This window comes from Triticum aestivum, chromosome 6A (genome assembly GCF_018294505.1).
Source record: "Triticum aestivum cultivar Chinese Spring chromosome 6A, IWGSC CS RefSeq v2.1, whole genome shotgun sequence".
Taxonomy (NCBI): Eukaryota; Viridiplantae; Streptophyta; class Magnoliopsida; order Poales; family Poaceae; genus Triticum; species Triticum aestivum.
This window is the reverse complement of record NC_057809.1, coordinates 96,682,385-96,695,992: the sequence shown is the minus strand read 5'-3', so window position 1 is coordinate 96,695,992 and position 13,608 is coordinate 96,682,385.

The window sequence follows — 13,608 nt, the reverse complement described above, 5'->3', positions numbered from 1 at the left end:
CTATTATGGCATTTCCATAGCCATTCCGAGATATATTAATTGCCATGCAACTTTCCACCATCTAGTTCATCATGACACATCCATCATTGTCATATTGCTTAGCATGATCATGTACTTGACATAGTATTTGTGGCAAAGCCACCGTTCATAATTCTTTCATACTTGTCACTCTTGATTCATTGCATATCCCGGTACACCGCCGGAGGCATTCATATATAGTCATACTTTGTTTTAGTATCGAGTTGTAATCATTGAGTTGTAAATAAATAGAAGTGTGATGATCATCATTCAATAGAGCATTGTCCCCAAAAAAGAGAAAGGCCAAAGAAAAAAAAGAAGGCCCAAATAAATAAATAAATAAAGGGGGCAATGCTACTATCCTTTTTTCCACACGTGTGCTTCAAAGTAGCACCATGATATAGCAAGTCTCATATATTGTGCTTCAAAGTAGCACCATGTTTTTCATATAGAGAGTCTCATATGTTGTCACTTTCATATACTAGTGGGAATTTTACGTTATAGAACTTGGCTTGTATATTCCAATGATGGGCTTCCTCAAATTGCACTAGGTCTTCGTGAGCAAGCAAGTTGGATGCACACCCACTAGTTTCTTTTGTTGAGCTTTCATACATTTATAGCTCTAGTCATCCGTTGCATGGCAATCCCTACTCACTCACATTGATATCTATTGATAGGCATCTCCATAGCCCGTTGATACGCCTAGTCAATGTGAGACTATCTTCTCCTTTTTGTCTTCTCCATAACCACCATTCTATTCCACCTATAGTGCTATATCCATGGCTCACGCTCATGTATTGCGTGAAGATTGAAAAGGTTTTGAAAAAGTTAGAGTATGAAACAATTGCTTGGCTTGTCATCGGAGTCGTGCATGATTTAAATACTTTGTGTGGGAAAGATGGAGCATAGCCAGACTATATGATTTTGTAGGGATAACTTTCTTTGGCCATGTTATTTTGAGAAGACATAATTGCTTTGTTAGTATGCTTGAAGTATTATTATTTTCTATGTCAATATAAACTTTTGTCTTGAATCTTTCTAATCTGAATATTCATACCACAATTAAGAAGATTTGTATTGAAATTATGCCAAGTAGCACTTCGCATCAAAAATTCTCTTTTTATCATTTACCTACTCGAGGACGAGCAGGAATTAAGCTTGGGGATGCCTGATACGTCTCCAACGTATCTATAATTTTTGATTGCTCCATGCTATATTATCTACTGTTTTGGACTATATTGGGCTTTATTTTCCACTTTTATATTATTTTTGGGACTAACCTATTAACCGGAGGCCCAACCCAGAATTGCTGTTTTTTTGCCTATTTCAGTGTTTTGGATAAACAGAATATCAAACGGAGTCCAAACGGAATAAAATCTTCGGAAATGTGATTTTCTCACCGAACGTGATCCAGAAGACTTGGACCCTACTGCAAGGGATCAAAGAGGTGGTCACGAGGGTGGGGGCGCCCCCCTAGGGCGCGCCCCCTGCCTCGTGGGCCCCTCGGTGCTCCACCAACGTACTCCTTCCTCCTATATATACACACGTACCCCCAAACGATCAGAACAGGAGCCAAAACCCTAATTCCACCGCCGCAACTTTCTGTATCCACGAGATCCCATCTTGGGGCCTGTTTCGGAGCTCCACCGGAAGAGGGCCGTCATCACGGAGGGCTTGTACATCATCCTAGCCCCTCCGATAAAGTGTGAGTAGTTTACCTCAGACCTTCGAGTTCATAGTTAGTAGCTATATGGCTTCTTCTCTCTCTTTGAATCTCAATACAAAGTTCTCCCCCTCTCTCGTGGAGATCTATTCGATGTAATCTTCTTTTGCAGTGTGTTTGTTGAGACCGATGAATTGTGGGTTTATGATCAAGTCTATCTATGAATAATATTTGAATCTTCTCTGAATTCTTTTATGCAAGATTGGTTATCTTTGCAAGTCTCTTCGAATTATCTGTTTGGTTTGGCCAACTAGATTGGTAGTTCTTGCCATGGGAGAAGTGCTTAGCTTTGGGTTCGATCTTGCGGTGTCCTTACCCAGTGACAAAAGGGGCAGCAAGGCACGTATTGTATCGTTGCCATCGAGGATAACAAGATGGGGTTTATTTCATATTGCATGAATTTATCTCTCTACATCATGACATATTGCTTAAGGTGTTACTCTGTTTTTAACTTAATACTCTAGATGCATGCTGGATAGCGGTCGATGAGTGGAGTAATAGTAGTAGATGCAGAATCGTTTCGATCTACTTGTCACGGACATGATGCCTATATACATGATCATGCCTAAATATTCTCATAATTATGCACAATTCTATCAATTGCTCAACAGTAATTTCATCACCCACCGTAGAATACTTATGCTCTTGAGAGAAGCCACTAGTGAAACCTATGGCCCCCGGGTCTATTCTCATCATATCAATCTCCATCACTTTTATATTATTTTTCTATTTACTTTACTTTTACTTTTTACTTTGCATCCTTATATTAAAAAAACCAAAAATATTCTATCTATCAGATCTCACTCTCGTAAGTGACCGTGAAGAGCTTGACAACCCCTAATTGTTGAGGAACGTAGCAGAAATTCAAAATTTTCTATGCATCACCAAGATCAATCTATGGAGTAATCAAGCAACAAGGGGAAGGAGAGTGCATCTACATACCCTTGTAGATCGCTAAGCGGAAGCGTTCAAGTGAACGGGTTGATGGAGTCGTACTCGTCGTGATCCAAATCACCGATGATCCTAGTGCCGAACGGATGGCACCTCCGCGTTCAATACACGTGCAGCCCGGTGACGTCTCCCACGCCTTGATCCAGCAAGGGGAGAAGGAGAGGTTGGGGAAGACTCCGTCCAGCGGCAGCACGACGGTGTGGTGGTGGTGGAGGAGCGCGGGACTCCAGCAGGGCTTCTCCAAGCACTACGAGACACAAGGAGGGAGAGGGGTAGGGCTGCGCCAACAGGGAGATTGAATCGTATGTTGGGCTGCCCCTTTGCCTCCACTATATATAGGGGGAGAGGGAGGGTTGCGCCCCCACCTAGGGTTCCCACCCCAAGGGGTGCGGCAACCCTAGATGCCATCTAGGGTGGCGGCCACAAGGGGGAGAGGGGGAGGCGCACCTGAGGTGGGCCTTAGGGCCCTTCTGCCCTAGGGTTTGCCCCCCTCCCCTCTTGGAGGCGCCTTGGGCCTTGGTGGGAGGAGCCCCAGCCCACCTAGGGGCTGGTCCCTTCCCACTATTGGCCCATGTAGGCCTCCGGGGCTGGTGGCCCCACCTGGTGGACTCCCGGACCCCTCCGGTGGTCCCGGTACACTACCGATGATGCCCGGAACACTTCCGGTGGCCAAAACCATACTTCCTATATATTAATCGTTACCTCCGGACCATTCCGGAACTCCTCGTGATGTCCGGGATCTCATCCGAGACTCAGAAAAACATTCGGTAACCGCGTACATACTTTCCCTATAACCCTAGCGTCATCGAACCTTAAGTGTGTAGACCCTACGGGCTCGGGAGTCATGCAGACATGGCCGAGACAACTCTCCGGTCAATAACCAACAGCGGGATCTGGATACCCATGTTGGCTCCCACATTCTCCATGATGATCTCATCGGATGAACCACGATGTCAAGGATTCAATCAATCCCGTATACAATTCCCTTTGTCTAGCGGTACGATACTTGCCCGAGATTTGATCGTCGGTATCCCGATACCTCGTTCAATCTTGTTACCGGCAAGTCTCTTTACTCGTTCCGTAACACATCATCCCGTGATCAACTCCTTGATCACATTGTGCCCATTATGATGATGTCCTACCGAGTGGGCCTAGAGATACCTCTCCGTTTACACGGAGTGACAAATCCCAGTCTCGATTCATGCCAACCCAACAGACACTTTCAGAGATACCTGTAGTGTACCTTTATAGCCACCCAGTTACTTGTGACGTTTGGCACACCCAAAGAACTCCTACGGTATCCAGGAGTTGCACATTCTCATGGTCTAAGGAAATAATACTTGACATTAGAAAAGTTTTAGCAAATGAACTACGCGATCTTGTGCTAGGCTTAGGATTGGGTCTTGTCCATCACATCATTCTCCTAATGATGTGATCCCATTATCAACGACATCCAATGTCCATGGTCAGGAAACCGTAACCATCTATTTATCAACGAGCTAGTCAACTAGAGGCTTACTAGGGACATGGTGTTGTCTATGTATCCACACATGTATCTGAGTTTCCTATCAATACAATTCTAGCATGGGTAATAAACGATTATCATGAACAAGGAAATATAATAATAACCAATTTATTATTGCCTCTAGGGCATATTTCCAACAGTCTCCCACTTGCACTAGAGTCAATAATCTAGTTCACATCGCCATGTGATTAACACTCACATGTCACATCGCCATGAGACCAACATCCAAGAGTCTACTAGACTCAATGATCTAGTTCACATCACTATGTGATAAACACTCAAAGAGTTCTGGGTTTGATCATGTTATGCTTGTGAGAGAGGTTGTAGTCAACGGGTCTTGCCATATTCAGATCCATATGTATTTTGCAAAACTTTATATCGTAGATGCTGCTACCACGTTCCACTTGGAGCTATTCCAAATTATTGCTCCATTATACGTATCCGGTATCTCTACTCAAAGCTATCTGGATAGGTGTTAAGCTTGCATCGACGTAACTCTTTACGTCGAACTCTTTATCACCTCCATAACCGAGAAACATTTCCTTATTCCTCTAAGGATAATTTTGACCGCTATCTGGTGATCTACTCCTAGATCACCTTTGTACCCTCTTGCCAGACATGTGGCAAGGCACACATCAGGTGCGGTACTCAGCATGGCATACCGTATAGAGCCTATGACAAAAGCATAGGGGACAACCTTCGTCCTTCCTCTTTCTTCTGCCGTGGTCAATCTTTGAGTCTTACTCAACTTCACACCTTACAACTCAGGTAAGAACCCCTTCTTTGACTGATCTATTTTGAACTCCTTCAAAAACATGTCAAGGTGTGCGTTCTTTGAAAGTATCATCAGGCGTCTTGATCTATCTCTATAGATCTTGATGCCCAATATGTAAGCAGCTTTATCCAGGTCTTCCTTTGAAAATCACTCTTCAAACAACCGTTTATGCTTTCCAGAAATTCTACATCATTTCGGATCAACAATATGTCATCCACATATACTTATCAGAAATGTTGTAGTGCTCCCACTCACTTTCTTGTAAATACAAGTTTCTAGCAAACATTGTATAAACCTAAAAGCTTTGATCACTCCATCAAAGCATATATTCCGGTTCCGAGATGCTTGCTCTTGTCCATAGAAGGATTGCTGGAGCCAGCATACCTTTTAGCATCCTTAGGATCGTCAAAACCTTTTATTGTATCACATACAACTTTTCTTACGAAAACTGGTAAGAAAACTTGTTTTGACATCCATCTGTAAGATTTCATAATCGAAAAATACAGCTAATGCTAACATGATTCCCACGGACTTAAGCATCGCTACGGGTGAGAAATTCTCATCGTAGTCAACTCCATGAACTTGTGAAAAGACTCTTTCCCACAAGTCGAGCTTCATAGACGGTAACATTACCACCCACGTCCGTCTTAAAGACCCATTTATCTCAATGGCTTGCCGATCATCGGGCAAGTCCACCAAAGTCCATACTTTGTTCTGATATATGGATCCTATCTCGGATTTCATGGCTTCTAACCATTTGTCGGAATACGGGCCCACCATCGCTTCTCCATAGATCGTAGGTTCATTGTTGTCTAACAAGATGATATCTAAGATAGGATTACCGTACCACTTAGGAGTAGTACATATCCTTGTCGACCTACGAGGTTCGATAGCAACTTGATCCGAAGCTTCATGATCACTATGATTAACTTTCTATTCAACAAACGTAGGCGCCACAGAAAACATCTTTCTATGTTGCATCACTCTCTGGTTGAAGTAAAGGTTCAACAACCTCATCAAGTTCTATCTTCCTCCCACTCAATTCTTTCGAGAGAAACTCCTTCTCGAGAAAGGACCCGTTCCTAGCGACAAACAATTTGCCCTCAGATCTGAGATAGAAGGTATACCCAACTGTCACCCTTGGGTATCCTATGAAGATGTGTTTGTCCTCTTTGGGTTCGAGCTTCTCCGGCTGAAGCCTTAAGCATCGCAGCCCCAAACATTAAGAAACGACAACTTTGGTTTCTTGCCAAACCATATTCTTACGACGTCGTCTCAACGGACTTAGATGGTGTCCTATCTAAAGTGAATGCAGTTGTCTCTAACGCATAACCTCAAAATGAAAACGGTAGATCGGTAAGAGACATCATAGATCGCACCATATCTCATAAGGTTCGTTTATGATGTCCGGACACACCATTACCCTGTGGTGTTCCAGGTGGCTTCAACTGTGAAACAATTCCACAATGTCTTAAGTGTTTGCCAAACTCATAACTCAGAAATTCTCATTGATCAGATTGTAGGAATTTGATCTTCTTGTTATGATGATTCTTAACTTCACTCTGAAATCGCTTGAACTTTTCAAATGTTTCAGACTTGTGCTTCATTAAGTAAATATACCTATATCTACTCAAATCGTCAGTGAAGATGAGAAAATAGCGATATCCACTGCACGCTTCAATTCTCATTGGATCACACGCATCAGCATGTATGATTTCCAACAAGTCACTTGCCCGTTTCATTGTACCTGAAAGCGGGGTCTCAGTCATCCTGCCCATGAGGCATGGCTGGCATGTGTCAAGTGATTCAAAATCAAGTGACTCCAAACATCCATCGACATGGAGTTTCTTCATGCATCTTACGCCAATATGACCTAAGCGACAGCGCCACGAGAAAGTGGTACTATCATTATTAACTCTACATCTTTTGCCGTGAACATGTGTATTACCACGACCGAGATTCAATGAACCATTCACATAGGGTGCATGACCATGAAAGGTGTCATTCATGTAAACAGAATAACCATTATTCTCTAATTTAAATGAATGACCGTATTGCAATGAACATGATCTAATCATATTCATGCTCAACGTAGACACCTGATAACATTTATCTAGGTTCAATACTAATCCCGAAGGCAGATGGAGCGTGCGATGGTGATCTCATCAACTTTGGAAACACTTCCAACACACATCGTCACCTCGCCCTTAGCCAGTCTCCGTTTAGTCCGTAGCTTTTGCTTCAAGTCACCAGTAATAGCAACTGAACCGGTATCCAATACCCAAGTGCTACCAGGAGTACTAGCGAGGTACACATTAATAACACGTATATACTTTGTTGAAGTTTCCAGCCTTCTTATCTACCATGCATTTGGGGTAATTCCGCTACCAGTGACTATTCCCCTTACAATAGAAGCATTTAGTCTCGGGTTTGGGTTCAACCTTGGGTCCCTTCACTGGAGCGGCAACTGGTTTGCCATCCATGAAGTTTCCCTTCTAGCCCTTGCCCTTCTTGAAACCGGTGGTCTTGTTAAACCATCAACACTTGATGCTCCTTCTTGATTTCTACCTTTTGCGGTCTTAAGCACTGCGAACAGCTCCGGGATCAACTCCATCCCTTGCATGCCATAGTTCATCACGAAGATCTAGTAGCTTAGTGATAGTGGCTAGAGAAATCTATCAATCACTATCTTATCTGGAAGTTTAACTCCCACTTGATTTAAGTGATTATAGTACCCAGACATTCTGAGCACATGCTCACTAGCTGAGCTATTCTCCTCCATCTTGTTGGCAAAAGAACTTGTCAGAGGTCTCACACCTCTCAACACGGGCATGAGCCTGAAATCCCAATTTCAGCTCTTGGAACATCTCATATGTTCTCTGGCGTTCAAAACGTCATTGGAATCCCGATTCTAAGCCGTAAAGTATGGTGTACTAAACTATCAAGTAGTCATCAGGATGTGTCTGTCAGGTGTTCACAACATCCACAGACGACGTTGTAGGGGTTTGCACATCGAGCGGTGCATCAAAGACGTAAGCCTTCTCATGTTGATCGTATCTTCTATACGACTCATGTTCGACCTTTCGGTCTTCTGTGTTCCGAGGCCATGTCTGTACATGCTAGGCTCGTCAAGTCAACCTAAGTGTTTCGCATGTGTCCCGAGGCCATGTCTGTACATGCTAGGCTCGTCAACACCCGTTGTATTCGAATGTTAGAATCTATCACACCCGATCATCACGTGGTGCTTCGAAACAACGAACCTTCGCAACGATGCACAGTTAGGGGGAACACTTTTCTTGAAATTTTAGTGAGGGATCATCTTATTTAAGCTACCGTCGTTCTAAGCAAATAAGATGTAAAACATGATAAACATCACATGCAATCAAATAGTGACATGATATGGCCAATATCATTTTGCTCCTTTTGATCTCCATCTTCGGGGCTCCATGATCATCGTTGTCACCGGCATGACACCATGATCTCCATCATCGTGTCTTCTTGAAGTTGTCTCGTCATCTATTACTTCTACTACTATGGCTAACGCTTTAGCAATAAAGTAAAGTAATTACATGACGTTTATGTTGACACACAGGTCATAACTAAATAAAGACAACTCCTATGGCTCCTGCCGGTTGTCATACTCATCGACATGCAAGTCGTGATTCCTATTACAAGAACATGATCAATCTCATACATCACATATATCATTCATCACATCCTTTTGGCCATATCACATCACAAGGCATATGCTGCAAAAACAAGTTAGACGTCCTCTAATTGTTGTTGCAAGTTTTTACGTGGCTGCTATAGGTTTCTAGCAAGAACGTTTCTTACCTATGTGAAAACCACAACGTGATATGCCAATTTCTATTTACCCTTCATAAGGACCCTTTTCATCGAATCCGATCCGACTAAAGTGGGAGAGACAGACACCCGCTAGCCACCTTATGCAACTAGTGCATGTCAGTCGGTGGAACCAGTCTCACGTAAGAGTACGTGTAAGGTCGGTCCGGGCCGCTTCATCCCACGATGCCGCCGAATCAAGATAAGACTAGTAACGGTAAGTAAATTGACAATATCGACGCCCACAACTGCTTTATGTTCTACTCGTGCATAGAAACTACGCATAGACCTAGCTCATGATGCCACTGTTGAGGAACGTAGCAGAAATTCAAAATTTTCTACGCATCACCAAGATCAATCTATGGAGTAATCAAGCAACGAGGGGAAGGAGAGTGCATCTACATACCCTTGTAGATCGCTAAGCGGAAGCGTTCAAGTGAACGGGTTGATGGAGTCGTACTCGTCGTGATCCAAATCACCGATGATCCTAGTGCCGAACGGACGACACCTCTGCGTTCAATACACATGCAGCCCGGTGACGTCTCCCACGCCTTGATCCAGCAAGGGGAGAAGGAGAGGTTGGGGAAGACTCCGTCCAACAGTAGCACGACAGCGTGGTGGTGGTGGAGGAGCGCGGGACTCGAGCAGGGCTTCGCCAAGCACTACGAGAGACGAGGAGGGAGAGGGGTAGGGCTGCGCCAACAGGGAGATTGAATCGTATGTTGGGCTGCCCCTTTGCCTCCACTATATATAGGGGGAGAGGGAGGGCTGCGCCCCCACCTAGGATTCCCACCCCAAGGGGTGCGGCAGCCCTAGATGCCATCTAGGGTGGCAGCCACAAGGGGGAGAGGGGGAGGCGCACCTGAGGTGGGCCTTAGGGCCCATCTGCCCTAGGGTTTGCCCCCCTTCCCTCTTGGAGGCGCCTTGGGCCTTGGTGGGAGGCGCCCCAGCCCACCTAGGGGCTGGTCCCTTCCCACTGTTGGCCCATGTAGGCCTCCAGGGCTGGTGGCCCCACCTGGTGGACCCCCGGACCCCTCCGATGGTCCCGGTACACTACCGGTGATGCCCGGAACACTTCCGGTGGCCAAAACCATACTTCCTATATATTAATCTTTACCTCCAGACCATTCTGGAACTCCTCGTGATGTCCGGGATCTCATCTGGGACTCCGAACAACATTCGATAACCGCGTACATACTTTCCCTATAACCCTAGCATCATCGAACCTTAAGTGTGTAGACCCTACGGGCTCGGGAGTCATGCAGACATGGCCGAGACAACTCTCTGGTCAATAACCAACAGCGGGATCTGGATACCCATGTTGGCTCCCACATGCTCCACGATGATCTCATCGGATGAACTACGATGTCAGGGATTCAATCAATCCCGTATACAATTCCCTTTGTCTAGCGGTACGATACTTTCCCGAGATTCGATCGTCGGTATCCCGATACCTCGTTCAATCTCGTTACCGGCAAGTCTCTTTACTCGTTCCGTAACACACCATCCCGTGATCAACTCCTTGATCACATTGTGCACATTATGATGATGTCCTACTGAGTGGGCCCAGAGATGCCTCTCCGTTTACACGGAGTGACAAATCCCAGTCTCGATTCATGCCAACCCAACAGACACTTTCGGAGATACCTGTAGTGTACCTTTAGAGCCACCCAGTTACATTGTGACGTTTGGCACACCCAAAGCACTCCTACGGTATCCGGGAGTTGCACAATCTCATGGTCTAAGGAAATGATACTTGACATAAGAAAAGCTTTAGCAAACGAACTACACGATCTTGTGCTAGGCTTAGGATTGGGTCTTGTCCATCACACCATTCTCCTAATGATGTGATCCCGTTATCAATGACATCCAATGTCCATGGTCAGGAAACCGTAACCATCTATTGATCAACGAGCTAGTCAACTAGAGGCTTACTAGGGACATGGTGTTGTCTATGTATCCACACATGTATCTGAGTTTCCTATCAATACAATTCTAGCATGGGTAATAAACAATTATCATGAACAAGGAAATATAATAATAACCAATTTATTATTGCCTCTAGGGCATATTTCCAACACTAATCGCGTTGGTTGCGAGTAGCTATCGCTTTGTGCAGGTACGAGGGACTTGAGTGTGGGCTCCTACTGGATTGATACCTTGGTTCTCAAAAACTGAGGGAAATAATTACGCTACTCTGCTGCATCATCCCTTCCTCTTCGGGGAAAAGCAACGCAAGCCCAAGATGTAGCATTCAACAATGTCATGGAGTCTTGAAACAAAATAAAGGCGAGCTCACATAGAGCCTCGATGCCAAAACAAGAAAAGGCCATAAAGCCACAACCGGCTGGCAAAATAAAGATAGGAAAACTAATTGCCTACCCTATTACATGACCGCCATCCAAACCGGTTGAAGATATCCCGCGCTACCATATCCCACCGGACAGATCCAGTAACCAAACGCTACCTGGCCTTCATCAGAGTGAGTGAGGACCACATACGGATCAGCGCCGTAGCACGGAATACAACCTGCAAAAAATGAATAGTAGTTTTTCTGTTATAAGCCAAATCATTTCTGCAGTTCCAAATTGCCCATAACAACGCACAAACTCCTACACGAATATGTCTAGCTGTGTCGGACTCTATCCCATCCAACCACGTTCCAAATAACGACCCGACCGAACTCGGAGGAGTAATGTTAAAGACAATTTGCACGGTGCGCCACAGAATTCTCGCCAATGGACACTCAAAGAAGAGATGCTTAATGGTCTCGTCCCGATCACAGAAACTACACCTAGTAGATCCTGTCCAATTGCGCTTAACCAAGTTGTCCTTTGTTAAAATAACCTGTTTATGGACAAACCACATAAACACTTTAATTTTCAAAGGAACTTTTACTTTCCAAACATGTTTGGAGCTAGGAATGTCAGTCGAGTTAATAACATCGATGTACATCGACTTAACAGTAAATTGTCCAGACCTAGTAAGTTTCCAACACAACTGATCAGGCTGATTAGCTAGCTGGACTTCCATCAGTCTACGCACCAGATGAAGCCAAGCTTCCCATCTATCACCAACAAGCACCCTCCGAAACTGAATATTAAGGGGAATGGACTGCATAATCGTTGCAACTAGCGCATCACGTCGCTGGACAATACGATACAGGGTTGGGTACTGTAGTGCCAATGGTGTATCACCCAGCCAAGTATCCTCCCAGAAACGTGTATCATTGCCATCACCGACAATAAACTTTGTTCTATTAAAGAAGGCTGTCTTAACTCTCATAAGCCCCTTCCAAAACGGCGAATCAGTTGGTCTCACTGTCACCTGTGACAAAGTTTTGGAATGCAGATACTTGTTATGGAGAATCTGTGCCCAAGTTGCGTCAGTCTGAACTGATAGCTTATACAACCACTTACTAAGCAGCCATCTGTTCTTGACCTCAAGATTCTTGATACCCAAACCCCCTTGGTCCTTTGGTCGACAAATAACATCCCACTTGGCGAGTCTATACTTTCTCTTAAGTTCATCACTCTGCCAAAAAAATCTTGATCGATAGAAGTCCAGCCTTTTCCTAACCCCAACTGGAACCTCAAAGAAATAAAGTAGGAACATCGGCATACTCATGAGCACCGAATTAATAAGAATTAACCGGCCTCCATATCACATAAGTTTGCCCTTCCAGCAACTAAGTTTCTTTTCAAACTGATCTTCGATGCATTTTCCACTCTCTGTTCGTTAGCTTACGATGGTGAATGGGTATACCTAAGTAAGTAAAAGGTAAAGCCCCTAATTCACATCCAAACAATTGCCTATAAGCCTCTTGTTCCTCCTTGGCTCTACCAAAGCAGAACAACTCGCTTTTATGAAAGTTAATCTTTAACCCGGTCAATTGTTCAAATAAGCATAACACCAGCTTCATATTTCTCGCTTTTGCCAGGTCATGCTTGATAAAGATTATTGTATCATCAGCGTACTGCAGAATGGACACACCCCCATCAACTAGGTTGGGCACCAATCCACCCACCTGACTGGCCTCCTTTGCCCTACCTATGAGAATTGCCAACATGTCAACCACAATGTTAAACAAAATAGGGGACATTGGATCTCCTTGCCTCATGCCTTTGTGTGTCTGGAAATAATGCCCTATATCATCATTTACTTTAATTCCAACACTCCCTTTTTGCGTAAAGGATTCTACCTGGCGTCGCCAAGCCTCATCAAAACCCTTCATATGCAAGGCCTGTTGAAGGAATGGCCATTTGACTTTGTTGTACGCTTTTTCGAAATCCACTTTGAAAACAACCCCATCCAGCTTTTTCGTGTGGATTTCATGGAGCATTTCATGAAGGACCACTACCCCCTCAAGGATATTCCTGTCCGGCATGAAAGCAGTTTGGGTAGGCTGCACAACAGCATGCGCGATCTATGTGAGCCTATTGGTCCCGACCTTGGTGAAAATTTTGAAACTAACATTAAGAAGACAGATTGGCCTGAATTGCTCAATTCTCACAGCCTCTGTTTTCTTAGAAAGAAGAGTGATCGTTCCAAAATTGAGCTGAAAAAGATGAAGCTGTCCAGCAAACGGATCATTGAACAAAGGCAACAAATCCCCTTTAATGATATGCCAACATTTCTTATAAAACTCCGCTGAAAATCCATCGGGGCCCGGCGCCTTGTTATTTTTCATTTGAGAAATGGCCTCCAGCACCTCTTTCTCGGAGAAAGGAGCCACAAGAATATCATTCTCCACCGCTGTGAGTTGAGGAACAT